The following is an 11,562-nucleotide window of genomic DNA, read 5'->3' as shown; positions in this document are numbered from 1 at the left end:
TAGATTGGATGTGAGGAAAAATTTCTTTACTGAAAGAGTGGTTCAACATTGGAACAGGCTGCCCAGGGAAGTGGTTGAGTCACCATCCCTGGAGGTATTTAAAAGACGGGTAGATGAGGCGCTTAGGGACACGGTTTAGTGGGCATGGTGGTGTTGGGTTGACGGTTGGACTCGATGATCTTAGAGGTCTTTTCCAACCTTAATGATTCTATGATTCTAAAGCTGGGGGAAGAAGGAGGAAGGGGGGGATGTTCAGAGTGATGGTGTTCATCTTCCCAAGTCACCATTACACATGATGGAGCCCTGCTTTCCTGGAGATGGCCAAACACCTGCCTGCCAATGGGAAGGAGTGAATAAATCCCTTGTTTTGCTTTGCTTGCACACACAGTTTTTGCTTTACCTGTTAAACTGTCTTTATCTCAACCCACAAGTTCTCACTTTTACTCTTCCAATTCTTTCCCCCATCCCACCAGGTGGGAGTGAGAGAGCAGCTGTGTGGGGCTTAGTTGTCAATTGGGGTTAAACAATAACAGTGGGTCTGCAAAGTCTTTGCAATATCTTGAAAAGGCTGACAGTATTTTGATGGTATATTTAGACACCTGAGAAGTCAAAGATTTGTGTAAGTTATTGTAATAATATAGCTGAACTCTTACACAAGCAGTGGAAGTCAACAGTATCCAAAAAGTGACTGGAGCACACTGCAACTTGGAGATGGACAGACACTGGGGGTTGCACATTAATTCAGGAGCTTAAACTCAGTCCCATGGTGAAATTAAGAAGGGAATTGGCTTGATGACATCCTCCTTTCATCTGAACTTTATCATTCCTTTCTAGGGTCTTGTGAAACCTGTTGTCACAAAAAGCTCTAATTGATGCCTCCTTCTGCCAGCGCTAGTGAGTCCAACTCTTTTAATGCATTTTTTCCCCCCTTTCTGTTTAAAGAATGCAAATAAGTTTAGGTTTTAATTGAGAGTTAAAGCAAGAAACATGTCAAGACTGGAGTGGAGACCTCTTTAAAGCAAGCAGTTTATTAGTCTAAACAGCACATATCTGTGAGAAACTTTTCCCCCTTGTTTTATAGCACCAAAATTGCTAGTGCGCATAGGATCTTTCTTACCAAAGAAGGTCTCACAAAAATAGAAGTTTGCACTGTGTTTTGCTTATTAAGCAGCCTTATTGTTTTAAGCAGTAGTCAATTAATCATTGAAAATGTTGCCCTGACTATAATTAATAACTACAGACAAAAGACTATAGGCAAAAAGACAAGGTAGATCTTGAGAAAAGCAAACACATCTCCAAGAATAGATTTTTGCTCTCTTTATCACTCCTGCATCTCACAGATCACTCTAACAGAACCTGTGGCTGAACTACTGAAAGTAAAAAGTGGAGAAAAAGGGCTGTTAAAGCACAGTCACTTTTGAACACTTAAATGCAGGAATAGAGAACAATTGATCAGACAAAGAGGATTAGAACAGTAATACTTTGTAGATAAGAAAGGATGCCAAGAATATAAAACCAAGTCCTTTCATCCTTCATACAGAAGCATTAAAATACACAAACTGGTATAACTATACAAGGATGTGCAAATCTGAAAGCCAAATTTTGCATGAATGTACAAATTTTCTAATCGCTTTTCATAAACAGGTAATTCACAGCCCTAGGCAAGCGGGGGTGGGAAGCAGAAGGAAAGAAGGAATAAATACTTGAACCAGTTCCTCAGATGCCATCAAATGCCCCAGCTACTCTGCAGTCTCCAAGAGCTGAGAGCTCCTTGGCACAAAAAGCAGGGAGGGGAACAGCTTCTTCCCTTCTGCTCCTGCCCAGGTGGTCCCACTCCCTCCCCAGCACCACCCTGAGACTGCCCAGGCCACTCCATTTGAATTCCCACCACTTCTGCAGGCTTCAGCACCCACTGGCTCACGTGGCAGCTCAGCGCTGCTAGAGCTACTGCTGGGTGAGCAATACCTGTGCCAGTGTAAGGCTGTGAGGAAGGAGAGGGAATGGGACTGGAACATCCTTGGCAGCGGCGGTGAGGCAGAGCAATTTGTTTTGTCTCATCCAACTCCCACCAAGGTCACCACCTGCTGGTGTGCACCAGCTGAGCTGCTCCTAGGGATCCATAATCCAATAAACCTTCACTGAATGGCATGGATTTCAAAAGCCTGATCTACATCTAAGGGGCATCATGTAGGATAACACAATGTATTTGCAAAACCCTCCCAGTTTTTGCAAAAGCTTATGTTGTTCCACAGTGCTTTTTTTTTTCCTAACACAGTTCATGAGGGAGTTTGTTCTGCAAAGGGGATTATAAATGAAAAGGTATATACTCCTTTCATTCCACCTATACCAACAGACATTCTAGCATAAATAAATTGTATTTAAAACACATCACTAGCCCATAATGCTACGCCAGCAAAAATCTGTAATATAGAGTTCACAAACGGAATTTTACATAAGTAAAGATGACAGGCATAACTGTGAGGAACTTGTTCTTCAAATTCATCAAGGGCCATCTCCACCACTTTCAGTTAAATCAAAGATGGTCTTGGTCTGAGGTTAAATTGAATACTTTTTTCACACAACATTCCCAGTGACTTAGAATAGGCATTCTACATATGAATTGACTGACAAATATTTATGGTTTCCATTTTATGTATGAGAACATATACATCATGATATAATATATTCATTTCTAGCCTGTTTATGTACTAAGTAAATATAAAGACTAGGAATGTATGCATTATTCCTTGCTAATTTTGTCTTAAGAGCTATATATTTAACTCCAAACCCAATTTCCATTCTTTTCTTTGCAACACATTTCATATCTTAAATTATGAATGTGCAACACAGGATGTCATTTGGATGTCAAAGAAGCAATCAGCTGAAGAAGACTATCATTCAGAAGCCATTTAGAGGCAGACTGAAAACAAAATTTTTTTAAGCTTTAAAAATGCTACAGTATATTAGGAATATAAGAATTGCTTCTATTACTGCCTGGAGTGCTGAATTTTTATTCATACTTAGGATTATTGCCTTTACAAAGTACTAAATTCAGCAAGCACGTCATAAATTATGACAGTGATTTCTATGTAAAGAGACACGTTGCTGAACTCAAGAAGTGCAGAATAAAATACTTGGAGAAATAAAAGTCCTTGCAAGCTGCACAACAGAGTCAATACAGAGTCATCAATGAAGTCCACCAGTTGAGCACAGTTTATATCCCAGACTAACTCCAGAAGCAGCAAGGTTTCTGCTCACTCCCTCTACAGCAACTCCAGCAGCTGGATGCGATGCTTCTCCCTCCACCCAAGCTATGACACCACTCTTAGTCCCACATCACAGTGAAAACGTAGGAGACCCAGTGCAAAATCTCTAACTGGGACCCAGAAAACTGCTGAGGGATAACCCACCTCTTAATGCAAGACACATGTTTAGAAAGCGTCCGGCTGCTGCCACTGCCTAGCTGCTGTCTCACACACAGTCCAAGGCACGTAACCGGAAAGAAAACACCACCCACACACAAGAGGCATGGAAGGATAGAGATGGCCCAGGAACATATGCCGGGGAGACAAGGAAAAAGGCTTTTGAAAGCCTCCCTAAACAGCTAATGCAGTGAGATCCAGACAAAGGTATATACTCAGAGATCCTAGGTGGATGGATACACCTGTTTCTGATTCTCAAAACCAATTATTTTGAAATTATATTTCATTCAGTAATAATCATTTGTAGATGTTGTGCATCCTGCATATGAAGCTCCCAGTAAGCCTCACAGACACACTTTGTGTGTGTATGTCACACACTTATTTGAAACTTTTTAAAAATCATTAAAGCACCAATATACAGGATCCAGTTTCAGTCACAGCTTTAGGACTGAAGTTATGAATGTAGTATTAAAGAAAGTAGTAAAATTGAAGCTTGCTGAGGGACAAGTCATGGTTCTGCAAGCTGGGAGAAACTGAGGGAAGGCACCAGACCAAGGTGCAGAGCCTGCCACCACTGCAGGGAGCAGCAGCTTCCCTGAGCTGCAGCTTCATGAACAGCACCAAGAAAGGGAGAACAACTTGAAAGAAGTAGAGGGGAGCGGAAAGACAAAGAGAAATGAAGATGAGGGACATTGCAAAAGATTCAGAAAGCATTTTGACATTAAGCTTCAACCATTCTATCCAATTTTGACCATTCAAACTGCTTAGAAACATTTATTAAAAGTATTTTTACATTGCTTGCATTGTGCTGGGCATTTTCCAGCTCAATTCTACAGTTATAGGAATAGTGCTAGTCCCGAAAAAACTAAAGCTCACAGCAGGTCCAGCATCTCTAGCAAGTCATCCTGAAATGTTATGAATGGGTTCTACTGAATTTTTAATGAAAACAGCCACATAAGTGGTATGAGGTGTAGAGCAGGACTGTCCAAAGTCAGAGCAAACAGAGCTATAATCAACTAACAATCATTTTCAAACAGGTTTAAATGGAAATTCTATGGATATGAACAAGGTTATCTTATGGCACAGTTACAAGAAAAGCAAGAGCTGAAAGGGTTACAGCTGGATTTTCAAATGAAGAACAGTTATTTTAAAATTATATGAGCTCTTTCACATGCAAGAGTTTGTACTAAGCACCTCAGTGCCATTCACACAATTACTTTCAGAGTCTGGTAAACCACTGAAGTCTGCCACATGAGACACTTATCAGCCACTAAAGGCAGATCCCAGTGTCACCGGGAAGTGGTATATTAAAAGATCAAGCTGCTATAGAGCAAGGAATTGACCATTCTATAATTATTCTTTTATTTTCTTAAATAAAAATTTATTTGTTTTTATTAGAATATTGTTGATGCCTTCTTTTTGCATTGCTGTGGCAATCAAATGTGCAGTTTGGGATCGTTAAACAAAAGGTTTTCCAAAGTAGTGGCAATCATAAATGTAAATGTTAACTTGCATTGCAGAGGCACACCTGCACACGTATGCACCGCCCCAGCTCTCTCCCCCTGCTCCCCTCCCACTGCAAAGAACAAGCTTCTCCCATACGCTCATCTTTGTTTGATGAAGCAAATTCTTACTCCATTTACACAGCCTCTAATTGCTCCCACACAAACCCAAACATTTCTCTTCCCCTTTTTAAACCTCACCTGATGTGCCTATTTTGCTTTCTGATCAGAGGTATAATGCTGGAGGTGAAAGACCGAAATAAGCATGAAGATATTTCTGAAAACATAAATTCAAGGCAAAATCTAGATTTTAATATTCACACTATGATGACAGCCATGAATTATGCTTATTAGAAGCTTTGCAGTGTGTACTCACTGTGATTTAATCACCTATCACATTTTGCCTCTTCTCAGTGGTACTCTGGCTATATTTACTACAGACACCTATGATGAAGGCAGCATCTTTGAGAAGAGCTGTATAAACAGTATATTTTATATACTTAAGCTTCTCCCTGCCTATTGGATTTCTATCACAGAGGGGGAAAAGCATTCATTAGAAAAACACACAAGGTGCAAGGAAACAGGGCTTGAGTTATCGGGCACAAGGGTGGGAGAGCCACCATCCAGTTCATGGAATTCAGAGTCCGTGACAAGTCCATGGCCACAAACCCGCTCCTGGAAGCAGCAGTACAGCCAGGAACCAAGCCTTACACATAGACACTGAGCACAGCATCTCAAAGGCCTGTGTAGAGGTCATTATTACTGTAAGACAGTTGCAAGGTGGCACAGAGTCAAGCAGGGGGTGCGTTGCCAAAAGCAAGCATGGGTTCAAGACAGAAAAAGAGTTGCTACAAAAGCAACCCTGACCTAAGTTGGGAAGGGTTACATAGCAGAGGGTAACACCAGGTATTTGGACCTTGCAGCTAAAATAAATAGCTGCAATGCATAACACATCAAAACAGTTGATGTAGTTCCAGTGCTAAACAATCACTGCACTTTGTGGGACAGTTAAGTAACTGCAGCCAAAACAACCAACAGCACTCACACATAGGAATTTCTGATACAAATTCATAAATTTTGGATCTATACCGAAGCAGTGGACCTTTGGGGGAAGCAGCATTCACAGTCTTATTCTTTCCGAGTAATAGTATGGGTAAATAAAAACTGTTTGGGAAGGATGGGCTTGTATTGTCTGTGACAGTGAATTAACCATCAGGGACCAATTCCTGTCTTTCAGTAAGTATTTTTAGAGGGATGAAGGGAAATTCCACATTTAAGAGTAGAAAGTCTCTCCAGATCCATTTTCCAGCCCCAGACTGCAGCACCTGAAACTCACAGCAGCCACGGTATCTGGGCATGGGAAGAAATTTTTGATGTATTTTACAAGTGTGGGAATACTCCTTGATTTTAATTTTCTTTCTATAAGCATAAATTTGAACAGGAGGCTAACTATGAAACATTTGAAAAAGCATTTGGAAGAACACCTCTTCCACCTCGCGGGTGCAGCTGCACACAAACTCATTTCCAGCTGTGAAGCTCAGCCCCAGTGCCTTAAGCAGACATTGCAGTCAGGCAGCACAGCCAGCACCTCCCCACCCCACTGTAAACAATTGGAAGAATCTGAATTATTCCCTGTAAAGCAGGGCTTCAAACATTCAATTGCATGAGTAGTCCGGTGTTTTTCCTAAAGCTTTATTATGGAAAAGTTGTGTGATAAATTTAACATTGTTGTTGCTGTTATTCTAAACTTAAAGCTTTATAATTTTTTTGAAGGGTGAAAACACTGACCCAAAAAGCACCTGAAAGACTCAAAAGACCAACTTAAAGGAACTGAAATAAATTAATTTTTAATTTCTTGACTGGGAGGACTTTATTTTTATGTTTAAATTCCAGATTGGCAATATTACATAGGAATTCTATTCAATACTGCCATTTCAAAGCCGTAATGGGATCAATTTGGGGGTTCTGCAAAGTGCTTTCCAATTAAAAAAAGACAACTAAGCTAATCAAAGCATTCAGTTAATTCATTGTGATATCATAAAATTACTTAACAGTCTTTTGCCAGTGTAATTGAAATAAGGAAGTTTGTTGACATTTAATGAACTATTTCCCTTTGTGAATAATTTGGAATAGTTTACTGCAAAAGTCTTACTAAAAATGGTAGCTATTATAGTAACTTTTCCAAAAAAGTTCAACTTGTAAATTTCCTGAAAAGTTTGAACAACACTATTACCAGTTGAATCTAAAAGGAAGGTCAGCATTTAAATTCCCCAAACCAAGAGTCCATTGTTTACCTTGGTCTCTTTAAAATCTTTTGTTGTTGAAGCAGTAATACCCTTTTGATGTCAGAGCCATAAAAATATTTTACCAGTAAACATTTATTTTCAATCAAACTCAAATTCAACTACTTTTCTTCAGTATGGTAGCATCTCACATGACCACATTTGAATCAGACAGTAATATCTAACACTTAAAGTTCAACCCATAAAGAGTTTTTTTGCTCACTATTACTCTGGATCACTGAAAGAGTATGAAAAACAAGCATGCTGTTTTGCAAACATTTGACAATGCCAAATTTTGCCACTTTTCATCTGGCAAATCATATTTGACCTGCTCAACTTTCAATAGCTCAGAGGCATGTTGGTCTAAACTACTGCCTCGAAGGATTATGAGATTTAAAATGATACTTTGTGGAGAAATCTCAAAAATACACTTATGAAGATTTTACAGTAATGGTAATACATAACAGAGAATAGAAGGACTTAAACCACATACAGTGGTTCTGGATCAGAACACATGCAATGAGTATCAAAACAGTGTTTGACACACTGTGCAGTCTAGTCTGGTACTTTCATTTGCTGCCACTAAATGAAAAAATAGAAACACTGCTTAATATTGTCAGGGTGGTGCAAAATATCCCATTCTTTCTGGAAAGTCATCACTAGATCATACCCGGATTGATAGAGGTGAACTTCCCAAATGAGACCTATACACTTTGTGGAAGAAAACATCTTGTTCTGCAAAAAAAAGGCTCCAGTTGTCTCACTCTCCCCAGCTGTAAGGGCCCTTAAGGGCAGCCAAATAGCTGTCAGAGGTGGGAGACTGCCTCCTTCCTTTGACCGCGTTACAGCACAGTAACCTCAGTCTGATCCTCCAGACAAAGCACACATGTATCAGCACAAGTGAGGCTCCTGCTCAGCAGCAGAAATTGGCTTTTGGCTGTGTAAATGTTATCTGAGCCATAGAGAGCCAGCAGATTATTTTTAATCAGTAATGAGCAACAGCTAAATTCAAGTTCTATCAAAACTATCAGTTGGTAAAACTTCTAGAATAGCTATATTAAGAGTCATCTAAGCCTCTGTTAAAAACAAGATTAATTACTATGATATCAGAGAGACATTCTGTTCAAAGCCGTGTTATTCTAATCTTCCTAAACCTACAGAACTTAGAGATAATGCTGAAGTCAGGATCTGTCATGCAGAACAAAGAATAGTACTTTGCCCCAAGTATTCTATGTTATATGTTGCATTATATTGCTTGAAAACAAACTGTATTGATATGAGGCAAGAATAATTTTACCTAATCTAAATATGTAGGATTCCAGAAAAAGAAGGGCAGACAGAAGGCCAAAAGCATGAATTATGCATATTGTATCGTCAAACTCCTATCCTACTTTAGAGCTGGAGCAGGTTTTGCATGGAAAAAGAAATTAGGATGGAACATATATTGAACAATTTTCTCTATAACTGGTTCTTACTCACCTTAAATGTAAAATTTTATTTAGCTTATATCACAGGAAGACATCCTTATTAAAGTAGCACATTTACGTGGGTCCCTTTGAAAGGATTTAATGCAAACAAGTCTGAAATAATTGAAGGGAAGACATTTTCTGACTGTTCTCAAAAGAGCTCAGTGAAGAAGAGGGTAGCAGGAAAGAATTACTTTATTATATTGATTTTCTTGGGGGGAAAAAAAAAAATCAAAGTAAGGTAGGTCAAACAAACCAATTCTCTTTTGTAAAAATCAGTAGAAGCATGCAGAACATGAGTGAATTTACATGTCAGAAAGTGTTTGTAACCATACTGCAAAACAAGATCTGCACATTATTACTCTAATAAGGCAGGTAATGTAAGAGACTACCTTGGTTCATTACTGCACAGTGCTATTTTAAAATAGTTTAAAGTGCAATGTATACACATTTTTCCTAATTTAATCAAGCCATTAATCTGAAATATGACTGATTATATATTACACTACAACTCACTAAAATATGTTGAATCATAGCACATGACTGGCCTGCAACTGCTTAAAACACATCTATCTAAAACTGAAACAGTTCTACACAACACTGCAAAGAAAATTGACTATTTAAATCTTTACTCAAGTCATACATTCTTAATCTCCAAGACTCTTCTGCTCTGTGACAAAAAAGTTTCAGCCATCACCTCAAAGCTAAACACATTGATTTCCACTACATGTTCTTAGTATTTCGCTGGATATTCAACTACAAAGTAGAAATTGATGTTTACTAGTGCTTCAGTACTTGATAAAACCTAAAACTCTACTGGTTCCTTTAAATTAATATAGTCTCAAATACCTGAAAAGGAGTCCCTCATTTACTTGATCAATACCCTCAAGGGGATACCTGCAGTCCCAGATACTGGAAATCACAAGTGTTTTGGAGCATTAACCTCAGCTCAGTGTTAGCAATTGTTATCATTAACATCAATCACATGAAAATTAGCTCCAGGACTGACTCCCAGTTTCCAGCAGGACCCAAGCTGAGGGCATAACAACTTCTCTTATAACCTGACTGTACAACCTGGTATCCAGCTGCGAGACTCAAGGGACCCAGGTGTCCAGCTTGAGCCCCTTCTCTGCAAAGCTCCGGCCACCCCACTACACCTCCCCCAACCTATGAAAGATGCATGTGATTCCCTACATTTCTTCTGTAGCTTCCCTACCTCATTCCTTAAGACAGCAAAACCCTTTGGATGCAAAAAACATATATGCATAAACATCTAAAGGGCTTCAGGCATCATCACCCTAAATCCAGCAGAAAGTGGTAGATAGTCTACTGGAAATGAGGGCCTGCAGGTCAATTTTTAAGTTTTGTAACTGACTTTGCCAGGGGTAGAATTCATGTGAAAGGAGCACAGAGGTTGAGATATCTCTTGTTGATAAACTATTCAAGAAAAACAAAGAATGGGGAACTGAGACCTCTTCCATTTAAAAGCTGTGCATCACTCAGGTTCACACTGAGGACTTGATCCTTTTTCTTCTGACACACACACCCCCAGTACAGAGTCCAAGACTCAAATCCATTTCTTCACATTATTTAAGCCTCTTCTGAGATTATTCATTAGGGCAAATATGAGAAAACCGAACAGCAACCTTAGAGCTTCTAATATTAAGATAGCATCACATCCTCTACCGAATTCATACTGGACAATCAATATAAACTGATTATTAATAAAAGCCATAAAAGGCATATATTTCTCTCACTTTTTCAAAGGGTACGATCTATCTTCCTACTGTTAAGTGAACTGAGTACTGCCAGGATAATCAAACCCTTGAAAAAGCTAACAAAAAAATGTTCTAAAAGCAACAATTAAATCCTCTTCCCCCCCAAAAAAAAAAAATATACTCCAAAGCAGTATTAAACTTCTCATTTCAAATGAGGAACCATGTATTTACTTGGTTTCTAATCACTTTAAAAAAAAATCCATAAACAAATAATTTTACACTCCTGACAAACATAGCAAGGTTATAACATAAGAATGAAGGTTAAAATAAGGCTACGCTCAGCCTTGCACAATGTCCATTATTTCTAGTAGAAATTCATCCAATTTCCCCAGGTGTTCTATGAATATTGCCTTTTATTCTTTCCCCATCTCTACTCTAACATGCATCGATCAGCAAGAAGAAAATTTTTGCTTTAGTTACCCATTGCACAACTCTCTGCAACTTCAATTAAAAAAAACCTCCAAGGAGAACCCATTCCCACCAGCCAGGCAGTGCAGAGAGGGTTCAGAAAGCCTTTCCAAAACCCAACTTTAGTCCACCTCAGTGAGAGCAGAACCCAGCCACAGCTTTTCATTTGTACCATCCAAGTTTACTATGGGAAAAATCCAGACCTTTGCAAACATATCATAATTCAGTGTTTGTTTATACTAATAGTTAAGACACCTCTGGCTTTCATTTTCTTCTTGACTTTTATTCACTCTTTACGACTTCGGAGCCACAGAGGAAGGAAGGAGCCAGGGGTAGGGTGAAAGTCTGCTTTGCCAGTTGCTGCCACTACACCAGGCTGCTCCCCCTGCCCTCCTGCAGACATTCACACAAGCATGAATGAAGCACCAGGAGCAGCTGGGGAGGTCAGCACAAGAAGGACAAGACCACTCAGAGAAGAGGCACAGAAACAGGTGATGGGACAGTCAGGCCACCTCCCTGTGTGCCCAGCTTGTGGTTTGCCTGCAGAGCTCCCATGCCTGGACAGGAGTAGAAGAAAAGTGACCGCAACTCTTCTTTCCTATTTCCTACTTTTTGCTCTGTTCTTTAAAGTTTTGACTTCCTGTGGTTACCCTATAAATGTCCTTTTCATGGCCATTTCTGTTCATTTCTTTCTCCTTTACCAT

Source organism: Pygoscelis adeliae, unplaced genomic scaffold (assembly GCF_000699105.1).
Source record: "Pygoscelis adeliae isolate BGI_AS28 unplaced genomic scaffold, ASM69910v1 Scaffold160, whole genome shotgun sequence".
NCBI lineage: Eukaryota > Metazoa > Chordata > Aves > Sphenisciformes > Spheniscidae > Pygoscelis > Pygoscelis adeliae.
The sequence above is the reverse complement of the archived record's forward strand: the minus strand, read 5'-3'. Positions refer to the sequence as shown.